The sequence below is a fragment of the Protopterus annectens genome, chromosome 12.part0, assembly GCF_019279795.1.
Source record: "Protopterus annectens isolate FY-2018-M chromosome 12.part0, PAN1.0, whole genome shotgun sequence".
Lineage (NCBI taxonomy): Eukaryota > Metazoa > Chordata > Ceratodontiformes > Protopteridae > Protopterus > Protopterus annectens.
Genome location: NC_056746.1, coordinates 856622131 through 856635444, shown reverse-complemented (window position 1 = coordinate 856635444; position 13314 = coordinate 856622131).

Below are 13314 nucleotides of genomic sequence, written 5' to 3'. Positions count from 1 at the left end.
GGTATCAGTATTTTAAATATTTAGTTTTAAAGCAGTGTTAATAGCACAGCAGATCACATACTTGCATCTTGATGCAGAGGGCTGTAGGTTCTACTCCCACAGCCTATAGAGTTCTCTTTTAAGGGGGTGCGGTGCTGCAGTCCTGAGTATGTCCTCCTTTGGATGAGATGTCTCATAACTATGAACCTGTTTTTCAGCTTACCACTCATTATCTATTGCAGTATACCAGCTTACCATTTCTTTTAATGTAACATAGGCAATTTATTCTTCAAGGGCAGCAGGCACTGAATTTGTAGATGAAACACTGAAATATAAAGTTGTTTTCTAGCAGCAACATCTGCATTAGTTTCAGATCTCTTTAATGTGGGATTATTCAGATGACTTTTACTTCTGCAGATATTGTGCATATTGACTGATATTGGTGGATTGCAATGGCAGAGGTTTGAGTGGCCTTTTATGGTTGAACTGTTCTGAACTGGGTAGTTTGTCATTATTGGTTCTCAGTAGTGGGACACTGGAATGGCTGTGTGTGTGTGTGTGTGCGTGTGTGTGCGTGTGTGTGTGTGTGTGTGTGTGTGTGTGTGTGTGTGTGTGTGTGTGTGTGTGTGTATTCTGCATGGGAGGGGCTGAGTGGGGGGGCTCTGGGTTTGCACCCTCCTGCAAAAAACTCCTGTGGGCTGCCCTGTCTCTGTCTAAGGGAGAATTCAAACTTTTAGCTTTAACATCCTCAGGAATTTTTGAGTAAGCAATCAAGCAAACTTCCTCATAACAGTTCCAGTGTAGCAGCAGCTCTGAAAGAGTCATCAGCTGAATCATAAGCTCAGTTGAATTAGTGGGCAGTCACTTGAGACATAGAAGCAATATGATTACACAAAGATGTTTTTTCCTCTAATGAGGGAAAATATGCCATAATGTTTATCATATTCTCAGAAGAGGCAAGCATATACTTAAACATATGAGCTTGACAACCGAGTGTTGCAGAAGAACACACTTTTTCCTTCAAATCTTTCAAAAGCTTTCTCATCCTTGCTGAGGGTGTGGGGAATGGCATTAACCAGATGTTTAACAGCAGCTGGGTTTACCAGTAAAATCACTGTTGGGACTTATCTGTGGTTAGAATACAAAAACATATGAGGTTGAGGAACTTTATACAATCTGCATGCTTTCTTGGGGACAGGAGGCTAACTGTTAGACAAATTACAGGCTGTAATAAATACATCCTTCAATGCTGGGGGAACAGGAGAAGGTTCAGGAAATTCCAGATGCAATAAATCATAACACTTCTTTTGAGACAACTGATTCATTCAGGAAATTGTTTCATAAAAAAAATCCTTCCAAGGGACTGTCAGAAGCCACACCTTCCTCTGAATTAGACTCAGAAACTGGACATGAAAAAAAAAAATAGAAGGCGTTGCTTCACAATCATTTTGCTATTCATAATACTGAACTTCCTTGGACAATTTAACAAGAAAATTATTGTTTAAGTTGAACTTGCCATAACAGTAGATATTTGAAAGATCACTGTTGCAGTAGCCTTAACTATATGGGTGTTATCCTGACAAGCCGGCCAGCCTTCAAATCTTCAGGGCACCTTCCACATACCCAAACTGTCAAGCAGCTCGAGGTGAGCTGACTAAAAGACAGGTTCTGGCATGATGCCCTTTAATGCCTGCCATCAGAGATAGGGAGGCAGAGCCCTGAGAGGGCAATGTTTGGAATAGCAAAAAAAAAAAATGACTACACCCTGGCATAAAAAAAAAAAAACACCAAAAAAGGGGAGGCCATGGAGGGAGCGGCTATTGCTGCAGTGATCATTCGAACATCTACTGTTATAGTAAGTTCAGATTACATAACTATACTATGTCAATCATACTTGATCACTGCTACAGTAGCCCTAGCTATATGGATAGACTACCCAAACTATCTACATTTGAGAGGTGAAGGACAAGATTTCAAGAGTCCATGGAGAATGGTCCTAGCAAAGCATGATCTAGACCTAGAGAAGGAATCAAGCTTTTAGTGCTTTGTAATAGTATATACAGGGGACCAAGAAACAGCTTCATGAATACTTCTAAAATCCAGCCCTTTCCAAAGCACCATAGATAAAGCCAAGGCTCTGTTAGAGTGGGCTTTGACCTTACCTGGAATAGATTTATTATGGTGAGTATAACAAAAGGTAATAGCCTTAGATAGCCATTTTTAATGGTTTGTTTTGACACAGGTTGCCCTTTCGTCTTACCTTCACAAGAAATGAGCAATTGATCTGAAGATCAGATACCACTTTAGGCATTAAAGAAGGATTAGTTCTCAAAGAAACCCTGTCTTTATGGAAAATGAGATAAGGATAACTCACCATAAGAGTTTGCAACTCAGATACCCTTCTTGCAGAGGTCAGAGCAATCAGTAAACCTGTTTTCCATATTAAAGACCTCATGTCAGCCAGATTAGCTAGTTCAAATGGAACATGCATTAGCTTCTCTAACACAAAAATAAGATCCCAAGAGGAAGCCACCGATTTTCTTGGAAGCATCTTATGCCAAATGCCTTCTAAGGACATTTTGATATAAGACTGCATTGAAGGAGGAGGATCCATGGGCAGATGTGCTGAAATGGCTGATAAATGAACCTTGATAGTGGAATAAGAAAGGCCATAGAATAGTCATTTGTAAAAAATATTGTAAAACCAGAGAACTAGCTCTGAATTGGTGCTGGTTATGTTGCTGGTACAGCTAGAAAACCTTTTTCATTTGTTAATATATTATCTAATAGCAGACTTTCTTGCCTCCACTATTATCTGCTGCACATCCACAGAAAACAGGTGGCTAAAAGGAATTAAGATCCTATCATCCACACAATCAATTGAAGATGATTGATGTTGGGGTGTATCAAACAACCCTGTTATTGTGTGAATCGATTCATTATGTGAGTAAGGTTGTGGTAATTGCCCCTGGGTATTTCCAAACGAAGGGAGAACCAAGGTAGCCTGGGCCATAAGGGGGTCACCACAATTATTTTAGTGGATTCCTTTTGAATCTTCAGAAGCACCCTGGATATTAGTGGAAAGGTATACAGGAACATTCCTATCCAAAACAAAAATAAGGCATCTGTCTTCCTGGCCTTCTTGCATGGAGTCCTGGAGCAGAATATTGCTAGCTGATTGTTCAAAGAGTACTAATTGAGGAACTTCCCACATATGGATGAAATCTTGGAAGAACCGCTGATCTAGTTTCCATTCATGGGGGTTTGCCTTGGTCCTGCTCAGCTTGTCTGCTATACAGTTTTGTTCTGAAGCAAACATGGCTAGTCTGCAAAGTGGATACAATCTGTTTCCCCCTTACTTGTTGATGTATCACATTATTGTGGTATTGTCTGTAACCATTTGAAGAGGTCCTGGGGACAAAAGATCAAAAGATGGTTCAAAGAGTTGAGTGCCTTGATCGGAGCAAGTATCTCCTTAATATTTATATACTTCCATCTATCCTTGGGGTCTCACACACCCTGCACTTTTATCCTTCCTGAAGCTGGTCCCCAAGCAAAGACAAAAGCATCTGTGGTGGCTAGCTGCTTTGGAGCAGGGAGAAAGAGGGGGATACCTGGATTTAAGAATATCTGTTGTCACCTGGAAAAGATTTCTCTTCTCAGGTATTCCCTTGCACTAACTAAAGTCCGAGTGGAAAACCTTAAAAATAAATCTAAATAAAGATACATATTTTTCCCCTGGAAGAAAAACTCTTTGAATTGGGGTGTCTAGTTGACATCCCAGGAGCACAATCCTGTGTGGGGGAACTGAGAAAGACTTTTGAATGTTGTCTTGGAATCATTGGTTGTGTAAGAGATCTCTTACCCAAGACAGAGAGATTCCTGACACTTTGAAAGGTCATCTTAATATGTGAATACCTTGTAGCCTGCAATGAGCACTAATGAATGACACTTTGTGAACACTCCTGGCGCAGTGGATAGTCCAAAGGATAAGGCAGAAAATTGATAAAGTGATCCAGACACATAAAATCTTAATAAACATTGGAAATTGGAAAGAATAGGGATGTGATGATAAGCACCTTTTAAGTCTAGTTTTACCAGGAAACTTGAAAGAGGAATAAGTAGAAACAGGTTGTGAAGAGACACCATTTTGAATTTGGGCACTATCACAAACAGGTTAAGGAAGAAAGACCAAGAACTGGTCTCCAAGCATTTTCTTTCTTTGATACTAGAAACATCCTTGGATAAAAACCCTTTTCCACCTGGGAAGGAGGAACTGGTTCTATCAGTCCTCGGGACAGCATGCGATGAAGAAGAGTAGAAAAAGAGAGTCTGACTTGGAGGATAAACAATGACCCCCCCCCCCCCAGAAAGGAGGAATTTGCTGACACTGCCATATATAACCTTGATGAATGATTCTCAGAACTCATTTGTCTGAAACAGTCTGTTGCCACAGAATAAAATGGAGATTCAGATTTTCTGGAAGAAAAGGGGGCCAGGGTGGGAGTGTGTCACAAGGTCTGTGAAATAGTCATTCAGACGTGTTGGGCTGTCCTTGGTTTTGGAAGTTTTGAGACCTCTTTTTGGAACCCCCGTACCATTTATTTTTAAACATCTGTTTACTTGAATTCTGCTGAGACTGTTTATTCTGCCTTTTTTTTTAAGTGGATGACGAAAAAGAAAATCCATTGGTCAATTTGGAAAGAGAGGGCTAAAAAAATCTTAGAGATCCCCTGGATTAACTTGCCATTTTCATTACACTTTTTTATCACCTCTGCAGCAGAAGGACCAAACACTAAATCTCTATCCAAGCGAAGCCCTGGAACAAGTATCAACAGAGTCATACACACTGCAAACAATGAGAAATGACATGTGCAATCGAAGAAACATAAGTTATTTAAAGCAAATTTTCCTCACAAGAAGAAACTGCAGATAAAACATTTCCTCAGTTTGTCAGAACAAACTTTAACATATGAGCCTGACTATTCAGAATGCTGAAAACCAAAGTTGCAACACTTTTCTCCCACACCTATCAATAATTTTCCCATCCTTATCAGAAAGATTAGGCCTGGAATTAACTAAGTGCTTAGCAGCAGTGGGATCAACTAAGGATATAGCTACTGGGTCAGGTTTGGAAATAATGTGTAAAAATGTAAAAGGCTGAGGAACTTTATACAATCTATCTGTCTTTTTAGAGAAGCTGACTATCAGGGAAAATTGCAGGCAGTAAGACACACATCCTCTGAAGGAGACAGAACAGGAAGAATGGGTATAGGTTTTGGAAAATCCTTCTGAAACAACTCATAGTATTTTCTGAGGGACTGAGAAACCTCAATGTTCTTCACTGAAAATACTGGCACATTCTAGAAAAAGTCTCAAAGAGAACCCCCCACAGTGAAAATTAGAAAGTGAGCTCTCCTTTGAGTCTGAATCAGAAGAAAAACATGAATCTATCCCTGTATCTTCCTGTTCAGATTCAGAATCTTGAATATCTTCAGGGCAAGGGGAATCCCTCTTCTTTCACCAGAAACTACTTTATAAGAAGGATCAGTAGCCTGAATTAAACCCTGAACTAGACCCAGAAAACCAATCCTATTCAAAGAAATTTGAGGAGTAGATACATGCTCGGTTTTCTGTTTCTTTTTGACAGGAAAATGGGGCCAACTGTGTTACTAATGGCAGCAGGTGCTTTCCAAGGGAAGGGCACAGCATTCTGACACAACAGAGAAACCTTTCCTGTTCTCTCTCCCGGGACCGACAAGAGTGGCTCTCCCTTGCCCATTGAGGGAACTCCAATAGCTGCAGAGGATGTGGCTAAACCCCAGTCCATAGTGGCTGTTGATGTTACACAGAGGGATCCGGGATAAAAAATCTGTGGTCTCAGGTGCAACAAATGGCCATAGCAGAGTCACCTAACTGCAGCTGATGGAAATTGCTAGCCTGCTGTTATGGTAAAGTCTGTTTGCTTAAGTTTTCTTTTCTTTTTGTGACTGAAAGAAGAATGGACCATGGGACTGGTAGTTTGTTCCATGATCAAACAGCCAAAAATGATGCCTGTCTCCCAGGGAAGAAAGACAGTAAATGCCAGTAAAACTATCCCATAAAAGTTACATTTTTAACAGAAGAAAATACAGTTAAAAAAACACATTGATTGACAGACTTCGATGCTTTGCCGGTGATGGCCTGCATCTGTCACCCCTGGGCTTCCGGATACTGGCCAAGGATCTTGCCACCCCTATAGTGCCTTTTTAAGGCAGTGTTCAAAAGACCAAATTACCACTGTAACAGCTACAAACAAATGCAATCTGAGGGTCATGCTGCTTAATGCTAGAAGTCTAAATCTCAAAATGCACTCACTCAAAGCACTCCTTAAAATGGAGAACATCGACATTTGTGCTGTAACAGAGACCTGACTCAACGCAGCAGAAAGCACCCCTGCACTACCAGGCTATAACTCATCTTACACCTTTTGGCCCCAGAACTTGCACTGAAGCTCCAAAGGCGGTGGTGTTTCCATATTCATAAAGGATGTGCACACCTCCAGACTGGTAGCCAAACATAACACATCAGAGATACTTCAGGTGCAGCTAACATTGGGTAAGACAGTGATTCAGGTTGTAGCCTACTATAGGTCCCCAACCATGTCCCAAGACTCACACTCCACGTTCCTAAGCACCCTGGAGAATATTAGGGTCCAACCTAACACTCTCATACTGGGCAACTTTAACTACCCCTCCATTAACTGGAAAAACTACTCATGCATCAATACACTTGCCCAATGTTTCCTGGAATTCATTTATTCCAATGCCCTGGACCAACTCGTTCTTACACCCACTAGAGGTAGCAACATCCTTGACCTGGTCATTACTAACAGTAGTCAACTCCTTCCTGGTTAGATCCGACCACAAACTAATCACCTTGTAAATCCACCCCCCCCCCCCCCCGCAAAGGTAACCACCATGAAAAACTTCTCCAACGCTAACTCTGGGCTCCTAAATACAGAGGTAGCTAACTTCATGACACCCATGCAAATAGAGAATAGTTGCATGACCACTGAATCATACACCAATGCACTGTACGAACATGTATATAAATGCATGGATCTCACCATACCCAATAGAACTAAGACACTCTTCACCAAAAAAAAAGGAAGCCAATCTGGTGGTCCCCTGCCATAAACAAACTCTACAACAGAAGGAGGAAACTGATGCGGAATAAGGTGAAGTCCCAAGACTGGAAAAACTCCCTTATCAGTCTCAACAAAAAGTTGAGATCTGTCATCAAATCCTCTAAAGCTAGCTATGAAAACAGAATTGCAGCAGATAATAAAGACAACCACAAGGCATTCTATAGTTATGTAAAGAATCTCCACTACAATACCCAGATTAGCTCTGAGCTACTGCACAATGGTACCCCCTATGCTGAGCCAACAGATATTGGCAATATACTGGCCGACAGATTCAGTGCCACCTTTACCCCTCTTCCCCCAAAAGGACCAATAACAATACCAGTAGATTGCCAGGCACCCAGTATTACTGCTTCACAGGTTAAACAGCACTGTCCAAGGCCAAGAATACAGTTTCTATGGGACCTGAAAATATCTCTGGCTGTGTTCTACATGAACTACAGAGTGAACTGGCACCTCACCTGTGTGCCCTGTTCAATCACAGCCTCACCTCAGGCTTTGTCCCTACTGAATGGTGCACTGGTACAGTCATCCCTCACCACAAAGTAGGAGCGACTACAGTCCCTGGGAACTATCGCCCCATTAGCCTGACGAGTCTGATACGCAAAGCTATGGAATGCATCATCATGGACCTAATAAACAACAATATAGGGAATCTCCAAACTCTGGATCCCACACAGTTTGGTTTTGTGAAGGATAGATCATGCCTGCTCAACTTGGTTGAGTTCTTTGAGTCAGTCACCAGAGCTGTGGATGAAGGCAAGGTGGTTTATACAGCCTACCATGATCTGGCCAAGGCCTTTGATACCATTCCCCACTCAGGAATCATAGGAAAAACTCACTAAGCTAGGCATCAACCCCTATATCACTAGGTGAGTTGCAAACTGGCTCACAGATCGAACCCACAATGTGAAAGTAGCTGACTCCAAGTCAGACTGCCGACCACTCACGAGTGGAGTCCCACAAGGTTCAGTTCTGTGTCCTCTCCTGTTTGGTATCTACCTCTCTGAAGTCCAGGCCAACATGAAAGGACTCTGGCTGACAAGTTTGCAGACAATTGCAAGTTGGGAGCTATTATTAACTCCCCAAGTGATGTTGACACCCTACAGAAAGGTCTTACTGAGACAAACCATTGGTGTCAGAACCATGGCCTTAAGCTCAGTGCCAAAAATGTGTTGTTATCCCCTTTGGGAAAAACCCAGTTCCCATGAATTACCACATCAATGGTAGTCCACTGAATACAGAAGGCATTATAAGAGATCTGGGAACACGGGTTGACAGCAACCTTTCTCTTGACCACCACATTGCCACTGTGGTCAGAAAGTCCTTCTATGTGGCACATCTCATTACTAAGGGTTTTGCATCCAGGAAGAAAGAGGTCATTGTCTCCCTCTACTCTTCCCTCATTAGGCCAATCATCGAGTACAATGCCCTATTTGGCATGTACCTCACTAGACACCTGCAACAATTGGAGAGGCTGCAAAAGTACTTCACAAAGAGGATCCTAGGCCTTAAATACTTGTCCTATATGGACAGACTCAAAAAACTCCAACTATTCTCTGTGTCATATCACCTACTTAAAAGCGATCCCTGCTTGACTTAAAAAACCATGTCTGACCCAGCTCTGTTAGAAATGCTACATCTAAAGAAATCCCAATCCGTCCACACCACATGCTCCAGAGACCTCAACCTCATTACCACAATCAACAGAACATGCTGGAGGAACAGGTTCATAACCCAGAGACTGCCCATGCTATGGAATAGACTTCCCATACATGTCAAACAGAGCATCTCACTGGCCCTCATCAATAGAAATCGTGATGAGTGGATGGGAAATAGAAAATTCACCCTGGGGATCACTCCAGTGGCTCTACTCGACAGAGGCACTGGGAACTAAGGTCGGGTGGCACAATGCCAGGGTAATCCTAGGGGTTAGGCTTGTAAAGGCTCCAGGGCCATTAGCCTAGTACACACCTATGAACCTAAAACACTATGCCAGACCCACAAATGAAAACTAAGCACAATGTTGTCACAGAAAATATGTTTTCATTTAGTTTGCACTACTTTTAAACTGTCAGAAGAAACAAGTTCTACATTTAAAAGTACATTACAGTCTTGAGACATTCTGTAAGACACAATGCTATTATATCTAAAATAACTTTCCTGAAGATTAAAGCAAGAAAACATCTATAAAATTAAAAAAAAATGGAAGTTTTTTCTCCCAAAGGTTACTAGTCTACTTAGCAAAGGAAAGCACAAGCCAACTTCTGATCCTCAAAAGCCTCAGAGGAGTAGACTTTTCAGAAGCAATAAAGTTCTGAAGGTCTTTGTGCCCAGACTTGTCTTTTAGTCAGCTCAGCTTAAGCTGCTTGAAAGTTTATTTGTGTGGAAGGTGCCATGAAGTTTTGGAAGCTGACTGGCTGCTGTATTCTTGGCAGGATATAACCCATATAGCCACGGCTACTGCAGCATTGATCAATGTGATAAACATCACCAGAAATGGAAGAATCAAGAGCCTGAAGTAAACCTTGAGCTAATCCCAATAAATCTCTACAATCAAAAGGAGCTGAGACAGGAACTTCTGATGAAGCAGACCTATTTTGTACAGGAAAAGACTCCCTAGGGAAGGACATTTCAGTCTGGCTAGGCAGAGAGGTATTCCCTGATCCTCCTTCTAAGACTAACAAGAGTAGCCTTCCCTTGCCAGACAAGGACAGACTATCAGTAGCAGTGGACGTGTCTGACTCCTGGCCCATGGTGGCACTAGGGACTACATCAGGGCAAGTCAAGGAAAAATACAAATTGTCTGAAGAGCCAGAAGTAGCTACAGGAGAGTCGACTACATGTAGCTGAGGCACTTTAATAGCCAGCTGAAGTTGTGAAGGCTGCTTGGTAACTTTTTTCTTTTTGTGGTTGGAAGAAGGAAGAATCAAAGAACCAGTAGGTTGTTCCATGGGGAAGCCAAAAAAGATGCCTGAATCCTGGGGAAGCCTAGCAGTAGTCAGTGAATAAGGTAAGTATTATGTTCCTCCTCCTACAAATAACACATTGAAAAGCACTTACCCCAGCTCCTAAATGTAATAAAAAAGAAGTTATGTACTTACCATAACATTCCATCTGTGTTATCAATTTTCATTCTTCCTCAACTATTGGATTTGGATCTGAACCTCGGATCTGACTCAGCTGTTACTATAGCTTGTGGCCAACTGAATCTCTCAAGCTCCTCCCTACCCATAATGCGCCAAACCTAACATATGTCAGATTGTTTGCTAGAGGAAATAATTATTAAAATAATGTTCCTAACAAAGGAAATCAGTGTCTGAAACTCCATACAAAACACAGTGGTGCCTTAATTGCCAGACGTTCATGATGACACAGGTTTGGGGTTGGTGGGTGGGAAGGTGAGGAAGAATAAAAATGGACAAGATAGATGGAACGTTATGGTAAGAACATAACTTCTTTATCTGTTGTTGTCAATTTTCATTCATTCATTCCTCAACCACTGGGACAGAGTCCACCGCTACCTGATACCTTGGCTGGACCCTAAGGAAAGATGCTCCTGACCATGGTTGAATCAAAGGCTGCTCTTCTCCTCAAGACCAGATCCAGTTTGTAATGAGTAATAAAAGTATGAGGATTAGCCCAAATAACAGCTGCACATACGTCATCCATGGAATGGATTGGATAAAAATAGTGATGAGGTTGCCATATATCTCATAGAGTGAGCTCTTAAACATTTTGGTAATGAAATGTCCAAGTTACTATAGACAAAGGTTATGCGGTCTGTAATCCACCTTGCCAATATTACCTTTGTAACAGATTTCCCAAATATGTTATTTGCAAAGCATATAAATAATTGATCGGATTTTCTAATGTCTTTTGTTCTGTGTAAGCAGAAACGTAACTGACTATGAACATCCAGCAAATGTAATATATATTCACCTTTGTTTTCAAATTTTGGAAAGAAAACAGGCAAGTTAACAGATTGATTGATACTGAATTCTGACATCACCTTAGGAAGGAAGGAAGGGTTGGTTCTTAATGTCACCCTATCCTTATGGAAAATCAAGTAAGGAGATTTAGAGGATAATACTTGAAGTTCTGAAATTCTCCTGGCAAAAGTAATAGCCACTAGGAATATGGTCTTCCAGGTCAGAAATTTAAGATCACATTTTCCAGCTGGTTTGAAGGGGGAATGGATTAAGGCCTGCAGAACAAGGTTCAACTCCCATGGAGGAGTAGGATCTTTATAAAGTGTTCTAAGTAAAATAGTACCCCTTAGAAAGGCCTTGCATGTTTTAGTATAAGCTAGGGAAGCACTGTCAACTCCTATATGAAAGTCAGAGACTGCTGCCAATTGAATTTTAATGGAAGAGGAGTTAGCTCCCTCATTAAAAATGTCTGCCAAAAACTCTAGTGCATTTTGTGTAGGGGGCTGAAGAGGGATCAATATGTTTTTGATGCGCCCAGCAAACAAACCTCTCCCACTTACTCTTGTAGATTTTCCTAGTGGAAGCTTTATGGGAAGAAAAAAGTAAATGATGAACAGGGGATGAGTGCATAGGTTGTCTGGCTATTAATGGAAGTGGAAAAACCATGTTGTTAGCTTGAGGCTTGAGATGTCCAGATGAATCATGCCTGTCAGGTGAGACAGAAGGTCAGGAATGGGATCCAGAATCCAAGGTGGGTAAAGAAGATGAGTCTGAAGGAAGGGAAACCAAACCTGTTGAGGCCAATAAGATGCAATGAGGATGACTTTGCTCTTTAACCTTACAGCTTTCTAAAGAAATTTAGGAATCAGAGGGGTTGGGTTAGTGGATAAGCATATAAAAGACAGGAGGGCCAATCATGGAGCAGAGCATCCCTCGGTGATTCCCCCATTGGGAGGATTAGGGCAAAGAAGCTGCTGCACTTCTTGTTTAGGGGACATGCAAAAAGATCACAGCAAGACTGGCCCCATTGATGGAAAATTTCCTCTGTCACTTTTTTGTTGCGAGACCACTAGTGAGGTAGAAAAATGGATTTGCTCAATTTTTCTGCTATCATGTTGGACTTCCCTGGAATGTGCGTTGTTATCAGAAAGCAGTTGGATGAGATCACCCATTGATCCGAGGGCTTCTCAACACAAGGGATAAGACCTAGTTCCCCCTTGTTTGTTGATGTACCAGACTACTGACATATTGTCCATTTGGATCACAATTGTTCCCAGAGGTAGAGCATTCTGAAAAGCTTGCAATGCTAAAAGCAGTGCTCTCATCTTCAGAACATTTATATGCAAACGGGCCTCTTCGGGGAACCAAGTCCCTTGGACTGTTTTCCCCAGGAAGTGCACTTCCCAATCAATCTGGGATACATCAGTGTTCATTATGGCTTTGGGTTGAGGGAGTATGAATGAACGGCCTTGTAAAAAGCTGATCTGACCATATCCACCACCAAAGGTAGTTCTTACATATCCTTGTGATCCTTATTTGAACTGAAGTCCTATGATAAAGACTTGACCATTGGGATGTTAGCGTCCACTGAAGAATTCTCATAAGATATCTTGCCAGGGGAACAAGAATTATGGCTGCTGACATTCACCCCAAGGCTTGAAGAATTAATCAGGCTGAAATCTTGGTGTTGTGAATAATTTTTGTGACCTGGAATCTTAATGTTTACACCTGGTTTAGGGGGAAGTGAAGCTATCGCACATACTATATTGAAATTTGCTCCTATGAATTCCAGTGTTTCAGATGGATGAAACTGAGATTTGTTGAGGTTTATTGTGATTCCCAGAAGGGAGCAAGTTTGGATTACCTGGTCTCTTGCTATTATGAGTAGATGCCTGGTAGGAGTGGTAATGAGTCAGTTGTCCAGATATGGAAACTCCCAGAATCCCTGCAGTCTGAAGTAAGCCACCACCACTGCCATGCATTTGGTGAACATCCTGGGGGCTGTGGTGAGACAAAAGTGCAGGACTTGGAATTAATAATGAGTAGCTCCCAGCTAGAAGAGTAAACACTTTCTGGACCGTCTGTTCATTTTTATGTGATAGAGTGCATCTTGAAGGTCTATCGAGCACATTCAATCATCCTTGCCTAGAAATGGCAGGATGGACTGAACCATGACCATTTGAAACTTTGAGTGTTGAACTGACATGTTCAGATTGT